Source organism: Episyrphus balteatus, chromosome 1 (assembly GCF_945859705.1).
Source record: "Episyrphus balteatus chromosome 1, idEpiBalt1.1, whole genome shotgun sequence".
Lineage (NCBI taxonomy): Eukaryota > Metazoa > Arthropoda > Insecta > Diptera > Syrphidae > Episyrphus > Episyrphus balteatus.
The window spans coordinates 68,676,203-68,687,758 of NC_079134.1; the positions used below are offsets into that span (position 1 = coordinate 68,676,203).

At 39.2% G+C, this 11,556-nt stretch overlaps 1 protein-coding gene across 8 annotated transcripts in view; it reads left to right on the plus strand.

Annotated features, from left to right (window-relative positions):
- Positions 1–11,556, plus strand: part of LOC129907618 (ATP-binding cassette subfamily G member 4) — a 217,799-nt gene that overhangs the window by 150,828 nt on the left and 55,415 nt on the right. The window lies entirely within an intron of this gene.

Here is an 11,556-nt window from a genome sequence, read left to right on the forward strand (position 1 = left end):
ATGGCTGGTCGATTACTGCAAAAGTAACAAACTACCATTGCTTGTGAGTTGCGACGCAAATGCGCATCACACAGCATGAGGTAGTACCGACATAAACAGAAGGGGTGAGTACCTTTTAGATTTTATATTGGAAAAATGTCTAGATATTTATAATGTGGGCAACACTCCCACTTTCGTAACTAGAATTAGAAAAGAAGTCCTAGACATAACGTTTGGAACTTCTAACTTAGGTCGGCTGGTAGAAGGTTGGAAAGTATCCAATGAACCTTCCCTGTCTGATCATAGAATTATTACATTCTCAATAACACGCCTTCTCACAGAGAACAACTCTGGAAGGAACCCTAAGAAAACCGACTGGAATCTTTATAAGAGTGTGGTACAAATCAATCTTGAAAGAATCGGTCCGGCTAGAACGACTAAAAGTCACCTTGTACTTGACCATATGGTTAATGAGTTTAGTGGAGCAATCAATGAGGCATTTGAACTCAGTTGTCCCATTAAACCAATCAAAAGTCAGAAAGATGCTCCTTCAATGAGCAAAAAGAACTGGGGAGTGGGAAGGTTATACGTTAGAGTTGACATTTTACAACAAAGAAATCAGAAAAGCAAAAAGAAATAGTTTTGTGAGTTTTTGTGAAAATATTACCGCTACTCCAGCTGCAGCGAGACAACACAAGGCTCTAGCGAAAGACAAAACCATAAAGTCGCTAGCGCTTAGGTACAATGATGGTAGCTTTACTGAAAATGAAGAACAAAGGTCGACTCTGCTACTTAACACTCACTTCCCAGGATCGCTTCCAATGACAGGAAATGTTATAGAAAGTACAACTTTCAAACCTAACAAAACAGACTGGAAGTTAGCTACAGCTATCTGTTCAGGCAAAAGAATTGACTGGGCGATAAACACCTTTCAACCTTTTAAGTCACCAGGTGTCGATGGTATCTTCCCTGCTCTACTTCAAAAAGGGGCGGAAGACCTGATGCCGTACATTATTAGCATACTTCGTAGTAGCATGGCACTTGGGCATGTACCAAGCCTGTGGAGAAGAGCTAAAGTAATTTTTATTCCCAAAACTGGGAAAAAAGATACCACCCATCCAAAGTCATTCAGGCCAATTAGCCTGACATCATTTCTACTTAAGATTTTGGAGAAAGTAATAGATAACTTCATTAGATCAGAAGTTCTAATAAATATGCCACTTAACCATCGCCAGCATGCTTACAGGGCAGGAAAATCTGCGGAAACTGCCCTTTTCGAGCTAACAAATTCCATACAAAGGGCTTTGGATGCAAAAGAAACAGCCCTATGTACTTTTCTAGACATAGAGGGAGCATTTGATAACACCTCTCATGTCTATGTAAACAAAGCTCTTGAAAGGAAAAAAGTTCCTACCACTGTAGTGAGATGGATCAATGAAATGCTAAGCACAAGAACAGCTGAGGTAAGGGCAGGTCTTAATGTACAAACTATCATCACAACAAGAGGCTGTCCTCAGGGGGGTCCTTTCACCCTTACTTTGGAGTATTGTTGTTGATGAACTACTAGAAAATCTAACTTCCCTAGGTATACGATGTCTCGGTTTTGCCGATGATATAGTAATAATAGCCAGTGGGAAGTTTAAAGAAACTCTTTGCGATATTATTCAAGGAGGATTGAAAAACATTCGGAAATGGTGTCTATCGGCAGGACTTAACATCAATCCTACCAAGACAACAATTATACCATTTACCAAAAAAAGACTTCTTCCCCGTATGAAACCTATACGGTTAGCTGGAGAAGTAATAGAAACACAGAAGGAGGTTAAGTATCTAGGTATCACACTAGACAGTAAACTCCTCTGGAACAAACACGTAGAAATAACCACTGGTAAAGCTACGAAAGCCTTAATGATTTGCAAAAGATAAGCAAGCAATTCATGGGGCTGCAAACCATACATCCTAAGATGGATATACACTATGATGGTAAGACCTATAATTTCCTATGGTGCGGTGGCTTGGCACAAAAAAACCGATCTTGCAACAACTAGGAAATCACTAGATAAAGTGCAAAGACTCGCATGTGTCTGTATCACCGGGGCTATGAGAACATGCCCTACAGCAGCAATGGAGGTTATTCTTGATTTAACTCCACTTCACCTTATTATTGAAAATGCTGCTAAGGGACCTATCATGAGATTTGCCAAGGAGGGAACTGGGGCTGGAAAATGCATAGGCAGCAGAGAAAGAGAATTCCTGTCCAGATCCTCAGAAGAAAACTTCCTTGACTTTCCAAGTGATGTAATGGTCACAAATTATAACTTTGTGAAAAACTACAATATACATCTCAGTAGTAAAAAAGATTGGGTAGGTGCATCTATCAACTACTCTTTTAAAGAAAATACCATCAAATGGTACACAGACGGGTCGAGAACAGCAGAAGGTACAGGGGCAGGCGTTTTTGGGCCTGGTACCAAACTCTCCGTACCTATGGGTCAATCCCCAAGTATCTTTCAAGCTGAGGTAAATGCCATTGTAAAATGTGCAGAAATAAACCTCGAATTAAATCACCGGAATAAAAACATTGCCATTATGTCTGACAGTCAAGCTGCCCTAAAAGCACTTAAATCCTATGAAATCAACTCCAAGCTAGTATTGGAGTGTATAGGAAAACTTAACGAACTTGGCAAAATAAACAAAGTCACTCTCCACTGGGTTCCTGGGCACGTTGGTGTCCAGGGTAACGAGGAGGCGGACTCCTTAGCAAAAACGGGAGCAAATTCCCCTTTAATTTGACCCGAACCGTATTGCGGAATAGGAGAAAATGTCATTAAAAATAAAATAAAACTAGACGAGGAGTCCAGGAGAGCAAAAAACTGGGCAGAACTACCAAAACTGAGACAAAGCGAAAATGCTCCTCGGGAACTACAACCGAGAGCGTTTCAAATCATGTATCAGTCTAAGTAGGAACAATCTCGGGTTAATCACTGGGCTCCTCACGGGCCACTGTAAGTTAAGAAGGAACCTACATATTTTGGGCTTAGTAAATAGTGCAACATGTAGATTCTGTAGCGAAAAAGAAGAAACACCAGACCACATCCTGGGTAGTTGCAATGCACTAATACACCAAAGATTTAAACACATGGGTCGCTACCAAGTCGAAGAGGATAAATTGCACTCTTTGAAAATACCCAAAATAATCAATTTCATGAAAGGCATTAGGTTAGAGGAGGAGCTATAAAATGAGGTACTAACTCATTTAGCTTAAAAGGGGGGTACAATAGATCTTACAGGTCGCAGTACATCTTACACCCCAAACATCAATCAATCAAATACGTTATTTTGTGGAGTTTCATCCTATAATATTGTGAAATCTGAAAATCCCAATGTAAGACTGTATGGTCTTAACGACAATCTTATAAATGAATGTATTAGAAATGTGGACGGGGATCTGGTCATAACTAATGACACTAATGGAAATTACCATATTTCTGGAAGCGACACCCGGGACAGATAAAAAATTCGTTGGATCGTTTTGAAAATATTGATTTTCCAAAAATAATTTAAATTTTTTTAAATGAGTTTTCATAATTTTTCCTTATTTTGATATCAAGATTTCCTAAACAATTTTATGGGAGCGTTTTTGTTGCAATCATTTAAGTCGTTTAAGAAAGAAATCAAGAAAATGGTTTTATAATAATGTCTGTTCATAACTTTTAAATATATATTTTTTTAATCAAAATCGATTGAGCTGTTTTTTAACATTTTAATTTTATTTTAAATGATTTTGAAATTGTATGGTCTTTAACACAACTTTTAACATTTCCTTAAAAGTTTTGAAACTTATCTGGGTTCTTTACTCTTCCATATGTTGTTCTTTATTCGAAAACATTTTACCTGGTGTAGCAAACTGACAAGCAGAAGCTGTAACTAAATAATTGACGAACATTTAAAAAAAACTAACCCTAGTCTAGAGGCGAAACGAAAATTTTCATACAAAACCAGCACACAATTTAGCTTTTCGTTGCACAATACGCAGCTTAGGTAATGAAATTCTTACCTGTGCTAGAATATAGGAGATTTTTTAATCGTTTGTCACTCCCATATATTTGTCCAGGCAATTTTTCTTGCAGCAAAAGTTTTTTGACTTTGGAAACTTAGAAAAATTTTCGTTTTGCTTCAGCAGCGTACTAGGCTTAATGCTTAATCCGAAAAATTAAAAAAATTTTAATTTTCAGCTACTGACTGTTTTCTTGTTTTTCGTACAAAGTATTTAAAATATTGAATACAAAAATAAGAGAATGTCCAAATACGGGACAATCACGGGACAAATTACAAATTACGAGACACTTATACGTCCCGGGTTTCTTAAATAAAAACCCGGGAAAAACTGCAGAAATACGGGACAGTCCGGGGTAAACCGGGACGGATGGTCACCGTATGTATGGAGCTTTTATTGAAATTTTCAAAAACGCATATGCGACTTCTAAATTTGAATTAAAAACAAGAAAGAGAAATATTTAAGCCCTTGGATAAATGAAGAACTACGTACACTGTGCAAGGAGAGGGACGTTTTATACAAACGATGGAAAAATACCAGAAGATGAGATTGAAAACAAGAAGTTTCGCAAGCTTGTAAACAAAAGTATCGTAAAAACTAAGAATTATTTTTACCAAGACAAATTTGCTCAATATCGAAGGGATCCTAAGAAAACATGGAGTTTGATAAACAACATACTAGGACGCACCTCTAAAAACTTGAATGAAATAATAAAAACTAACTTTGGTGAAGAAAAAAATTATATAAGACTAGCTAAAAACTTTGCTTATAGTTTCGTAAGTGAAATAAAAAATGTTGTACATTCCTGTGACGTAGTGACCTTTCATACAGAAGTATCTTCTTTTGAGCAGTCAATCTATGTAAGACCTGTAACGAAAAATGAAATTTATTAGATACTTTCGAGTCTTAAAACCGATAAATCTCCGGGACTCGATGGAATACGACCTAAAGATCTTAAATCAAACGCTGAAATAATATCACCTATACTTGGACGCATGTAAGACCTGTAACGAAAAATTAAATTTATTAGATACTTTCGTGTCTTAAAACCGATAAATCTCCGGGACTCGATGGAATACGACCTAAAGATCTTAAATCAAACGCTGAAATAATATCACCTATACTTAGACGCATTATCAATCTGAGTTTTGAAGAATCGTGTGTCCCAGAAGATTTCAAAACAGCAATTGTTCGACCAATTTATAAAGCGGGTACCAATAACGATGTTCTCAACTATAGACCTATATCGATACTCCCGATTTTGGACAAATTACTCTAAAAAGTTATGGCAGATAGGCTCTAAACGTATATAGATAAACGCAAAATTATAAATCAAAACCAATATGGATTTACTAAAAATAAAAATACAAACAAACTTCTTGCTGAGTTCGCCAATACAATAAATGAAAACCTCAAAAAAATTATCATAGTTTGGTTGTCTTCATTGACTTCAAAAAAGCATTTGGTACTCTTATACATAGTAAACTTTCCGAACTCCTTGGGAAAATTGGTTTTCATTTTAAATTCATTTTTATTATTCATCAACTTAAAACTATCTTAAAGCTAGACAAAAATTCATAAAAACTAGCCTACTTATCAATTACTTACAACTAACTTACTGGCCCTATACGGGCACTCTAAGTTATACTTCATTTTTCTTGCCTTTCGGCCTTATAACTATTTTAATACTAATATTTTAATGGTTTTTATTTTTACCAAGAAATAATTTAAAAAAACTTGGTATCATATCATTTTTTTTATTTTAAAACTAACAAACTAAAACTAATTAAAAAATTCTCCTGCTTTACCCTATCTCTTCGGTCCCGATCGGACACAGTCCTACTGAACCGAAGACGCCCTTCTCCGCCTAGTGCGAGGATGTCCCTGTCATACAGCAGTCGCCTGTCCACGGTTCTTTGGTAGATTAGCGGAACTGCCAATCTATCCTGTACAAGCCCCCGACTATCTAAATAGAGGAATGCCTCCGGCGGAATATAGCCGCTTAAACACACACTCTTGAAGTATTCGTCGTTAGGGTAGTAAGCCCCAAAAATGTAGCTATTTGAAGAGGCCATCGCTCTTGAAACGTGGCCACGAACAAGCTTCAGCATAAAGTTATCAATTCTACTTATGTTGGCCCCATTGCATAACACCTCATTGGAATAGTAATGCGTGTAATCAGATTCAGGTGTTCTGTGCAGACCAAGGCAACGTCTAAGTCACGTTGCAAGAGAATTCTGATGACCTCAACTTTTGGAGCTGTTCTGTACGCAATTAGATCGTCGGCATACGCAATTGCCTGAGTTAGACTTCCTATCAGATCGCTGGTGTAAATACTAAAGAGAATCGGTGAGTTCACCGCTCCCTGCTGAAGACCATTTTTAATATTAAAAACTCCGGTAGAAGTTACATTGCCACTTTTGACAACAAACGTTCTACCATTGAGCATGTCATAAAGCATATATAAAAGTGGTTTACTTATACCAAGTCTTGTTAATTTAAGGTAGAGACCTTCTAGCCAAACGGTGTCGAAAGCCTTTTCCAAATCAACAAGACAACCCGTGCACTGTTTTTTAGATTTTTTCCACTGAATATCAGATACAAGTTTAGACGCGGCATGAATAGTGTCATGTCCTGCCTTAAACCCGAATTGATTATCCGGTATGATATTGTTGTCCTCAGCCCACTGAGACAGAGCCCTATTGATAACTTTTTCAAAAACCTTGCTGATACTTGGAAGGAGACTTATCGACCGGAGATTTGCCGGATTGGAGTTGTCCTTCCCCTTTTTCGGTAGAGGATGTACCACTGCTGTTTTCCAACGCTTTGGATAATATGCATTATTCAGAGCGTTGTTGAACAGAGTGGCAAAAATGTCAATAGCTTCTTGCGGTAGATGTCGTAGTACAATATTGGATATACCATCGACTCCTGCTGATTTGTTTTTCTTTAATGAATCGAAGATGAGCTTGAGCTCTACCTTCGTAACTAACAGGGTGTTAGCCCCAGCATGCTCGGCGATGATGGCGTTTGCCAAGTGTTCTTCATTAAACCCGGTAAAACCGCGATTCTCAGATCGCCATTGCGTAATATCATTACGTAGATAGAAGTGATGAAGGAGGGCCCTGTTTTCCAGGTCATGGTTCGGGTTAATGCTAGCATTTACCTTGTACACTTGCTGGAAGGCAGCACCCACCGCCTCCACTTTCTCTTGCGGGTCTTCGATTATAAAGAGGTCGTCGTCAAAGATGGCTTCCCCTGGATTTATGCCTGCGGTCAGGAGTACGTCTCTATTTTCCACAGTTCTCTGGAGCTTAAGAATCGGAAGCTCGTTTTGATCATTCCGTCTAAAAATCTTATTAATCTGCGGAAACATGCTCGGGTCGCTAGAATTGACGGCCCGAATTTTTTTGTCCCAATACAAATTAATAGACAACCTATAATTTTCTTTGATCAACTGGTTGATGCTTTTGATCGACGACTTCAGTGTTCTAATCTCCAGATCGTGTGGGTCGGTAAATCGCCGGTATAAACGTTTAAGTCTTGTCAATAGTCCGCTTTTTTGTCTGTGGAGTGCGTCAATAGTCGCGTTTCGGTAAACGTTATTTTGGTCACGTTCTTTGTATTTAGGTATCGTTCTGTTCATCATTTGTAAGATGGTATCGTCCATCTGTTGGAGATAACCATCGATCTCACTGTTCGACAGATTTCTGTCGTTTGGAGGGGCTATGTTGTTCGAACGGAGTTCTCTTGCTAAGGCGTTGGTGAAGCGTGGCCAGCGCATCTTACCGTAGTTGTAAGAATGCTCCGGTACATACTCCTCCAATTCCACAAGCTCGTTCGGAAGCTGTATTGCGGCGGCGAGTCCACAGTGGTCGCTGTCGTACTCAATTGTACGAAGGCAGTTTCTTGGGTGTTGGCCCACAGCGTCTGTTATTGTCAGTCTTGAGTCTAGAAGCAATATATCCAGAAAAGAACCGCTTCTTGGAAACGATGGCCTTTCAGTAGCCAGCAGATCAACCCTATATTCAATATTGTTTTGACTCATCCAATTATACAGATGATTACCTCGCTGATTCTGTATTTGATTTCCCCAATCTTGGTGTTTGGCGTTCAAATCACCGGCCATGAGGATATAGTTTTCCTCCAAATTCAATCGTAGCACCTGAAAAAGTTTTTTGAGTTCTGCCGTAAAGTCAGCAGGTTGAGGTGCTTCTGGCGCATAAGCTGCGACTGCATACACCCGCTTTCCATGTTGGAGAGGAATGCATACAATGCATACCTCAAGCGATCGAAATTTTCGCACTTCACTATTGTATATTACCTTATAACTAATGCCTTTACGTATGAAGATTGCAACACCGCCCCCTTGAATGGAGTCGGGCCGGTCTCTTCTTACATCGGGACTTAGATCTTTCAACAATTGGAAAAGGTTAGCTCTACGTTCGACCCTAATCAGGAAATTTACATTCACAGCTAGGATACTAAGGGGCCTGTCTGACAGCGCGCCCATTACGACCTAGGTTGCGTTAAGCTAGGCAGTTGAGAGTAGATATGATCTACCCTCACTGTCTGCTCTTTTATCTGGCTTTGAAGCCCTGTTAACTGTGCTTGAATGCTCAGTAACAAGGTCAAAACCTCTGATTCTGCCGCTGTTGCTTTAGGCACGGAGGCCTGTTGGGCAACCTTTGGTGGCTTTTAAGTCGCTTTCGGCATTGCTCTTTGCGCCATTTGGGCGAAAGAGATGCTCGGGTTGACGATAGGAGCACGCCCATCTGGACGTTTTTCTACGACAGCCTGCTTCGCCGTTTTTTGTTGCTTCATTTGCTGAAACCTCGGACAGCCCCGATAATTAGCAGGGTGCCCGACGCTTCCGCAGACTGCGCATTTTAGCTGGGCCTTATCTTCGACCCGTTCCTCCCCGAGTTTGCACTCCCCCTTATTGTGATTCTCTCTACACTTTACACAGCGCGACTGCATTTCGCAGTTAGCTGCGGCATGGCCGAACCTTTGGCAGCGCACGCATTGAAGCATGTCACCGCGCCTTTTTAATTTATCCCAAGTGACAACCTGGTTTCGTGCAGGAATCTATGCCCTTTAGAAGGACCGTTTGGATTTTCTCCAACTTAGGGGTAAAACTGAAGTACTCAGTGGTGGCTTCTTTTAACAAAATTCTAATTTTTTTATGATTTTCCACTGTATTGCAGTGGATAGCATGTCTATTACTACTTATACGTTTGATAAAAAAGCTTTCGCCTATGGCCGACTTACATAATTTTATGGTGTCTTCTAGCTCCATTTTAAAAACATTTATAGGTGGCACATTCTCTTTCCTTATTTTGTTTGTCTGTGGCTGCTGCTGGTGTCCTCTCTGCTGCTGCTCCTGGGCCTGCTGCTGATGAGTCCGCTCCTGCTGCTTGCTTCCACTAGGCTTGTCTGCCTCTGCAGCTTGTTGTTGTTGCTGTGTGTTTTGCTGTTTTGGTTGTTGTTGTTGTTGCTGCTTTGGCAGTTTTTGTTGTTGTTTCTGCTGTGGCTGTTCTTGTTGCTGCACTGGCAAGTGTTTTTTTTTTGTGCAACTTGTACAGGCAACTGTTGTTGTTGCTGCTGTTGTTGTTGCTGGGGTTGAGGGTCTTCTTTTTGCTGCAGTCGAAGCTGCTCTTGTTGTTGTTTTTGTTCCGCTGCTTTGGCTGCTTTAGCGGCTTCCTTGTCGGCGAGCTCTTGTTTTTCTTTGGCTCTGCGCGCTTGTTGTTTTACTTTCATGACCTGGATCAGGGGCGCAACTTCTTTTTTGAGGGCATCCATTTTCCTCTCAAATTCATCAATTTTGGTTTATAGGGTCTGCTCCTCCTCTTCGTCTTCGTCTGATGACGGCTCTGACGATGTCAGACCAGGCAGATTGTTGCTGTCACCAGAAATGAAATGCCCTTCTCCCCCCTCGGACATGTAATTTACATCATCTTCCTGATGTGACTTCATCTGTTGATGGATTTTAGCTGCCGCTTGAACCTTCGCTGTACGCGCCGATTACTCCTCTTCAGCTGGCAGCTCAGCTGAAGGGTTTTCGGAACGACGCTTCGGCAGGTTATTTTGGTTCGGCTTCCCAAAGTTGCCTCTCCTCTTATGCCCCATATCGGCTGTTGTTGCCGTTGGCCCACTTGCCGTTGGCTTGATTGCCGTTGATTGTTTTTTTTTGTGCTGTAGCTGGAGCACCCTCCGATGTCCCCGCTATATCGCCCGATTTCATAAGCTTTAATTCAAGCGAATGATATTTATTTGTTTTTAAAAAAAACCTCCAAATAAACTTGGACCCAGCTGGGAATCGAACGCCGTTCCTTCAGCTCTCCGGTCCGACGTCACTACCACTGGGCTATTGATGACTTGAAAGCCTTGCTGGCTAACTAAGTACTTGTTAAATCCTATACCGATTGAAAATTTACTATGAAAGTCGAATACGTCTACACTCTTTCACAATACACGATCTACTGTTGGGAAAATTGGTATTAGAGGACACATTTTAGAATGGTTCAAAAGTTATTTGAATAACAGAGGAATGCATGTAAAAGTCTCAAACACTTTCAGCCAAAATAAAACGTTAAAATACGGTGTACCTCAAGGCTCAATTTTAGGCCTTCTACTGTTTATTATATATTCAAACCAAATACTATCAATCTTAAAAAATAGTACTAATCCTCGGAATGAGTGCTAATAGAAATTTTTTTGGCTTAATATCTTTGTTTTGGCATTCTATGACATACCTCAAAAGTCTAGAAAAATCTCATATCCGCAAGTCGCGATTTTCAAGGTCAAAGCGCGAAATGGAGATTTTCAAAATTAGCAATAATGGACAATGGTATTATATACACATATGATACATGACTTCGAGGTAATTTTTAAAATCAAGACAATCTGACATCTCTGAAAAAAGTTATACCTGTCAAAACAATGCAATGCAAAAAACATTCATATCTATAACAAAATGGTATTTTTTGAGAAAAGGAGAAATTTTGGGATATGCGCTAAAAACATCCTGGTAAAATCTTGGAATTAGTGCTAATAGGCTAATTTTTTTGTTTCTATCTTTGTTTAAATATTCTATAACTTATGTCAAAAATCTAAAAAAAATCTCATGTGCGCAAGTCCCAATTTTGCAGGTTAAACTAAGTAAGGTGCAGACTTAAAAAAATTAATAAGAAAAGTTTAAATTTTTATATGTATAATAACATAAGCGACATGATTTAAAGGTATTTTTTTACACTTATTCCAACAAAACTCACAAACAAGTCGACATGATCATCCCTTAAAAGTAATGCACCTTATTCATGTTGATCTGACACAAATATCTGAAGTGTTGTTTTTCAACTTTTTAAAATCTGCACCTTATCTTCAAACCAGGAAAATTGGGATTTGCGGACATGAGATTTTTTTAGATTTTTGACACAAGTGGTAGAATATTTAAAAAAAGATAAAAACAAAAAAAATTAACCTATTAGCACTAATTCCAAGATTTTACCAGGATGTTT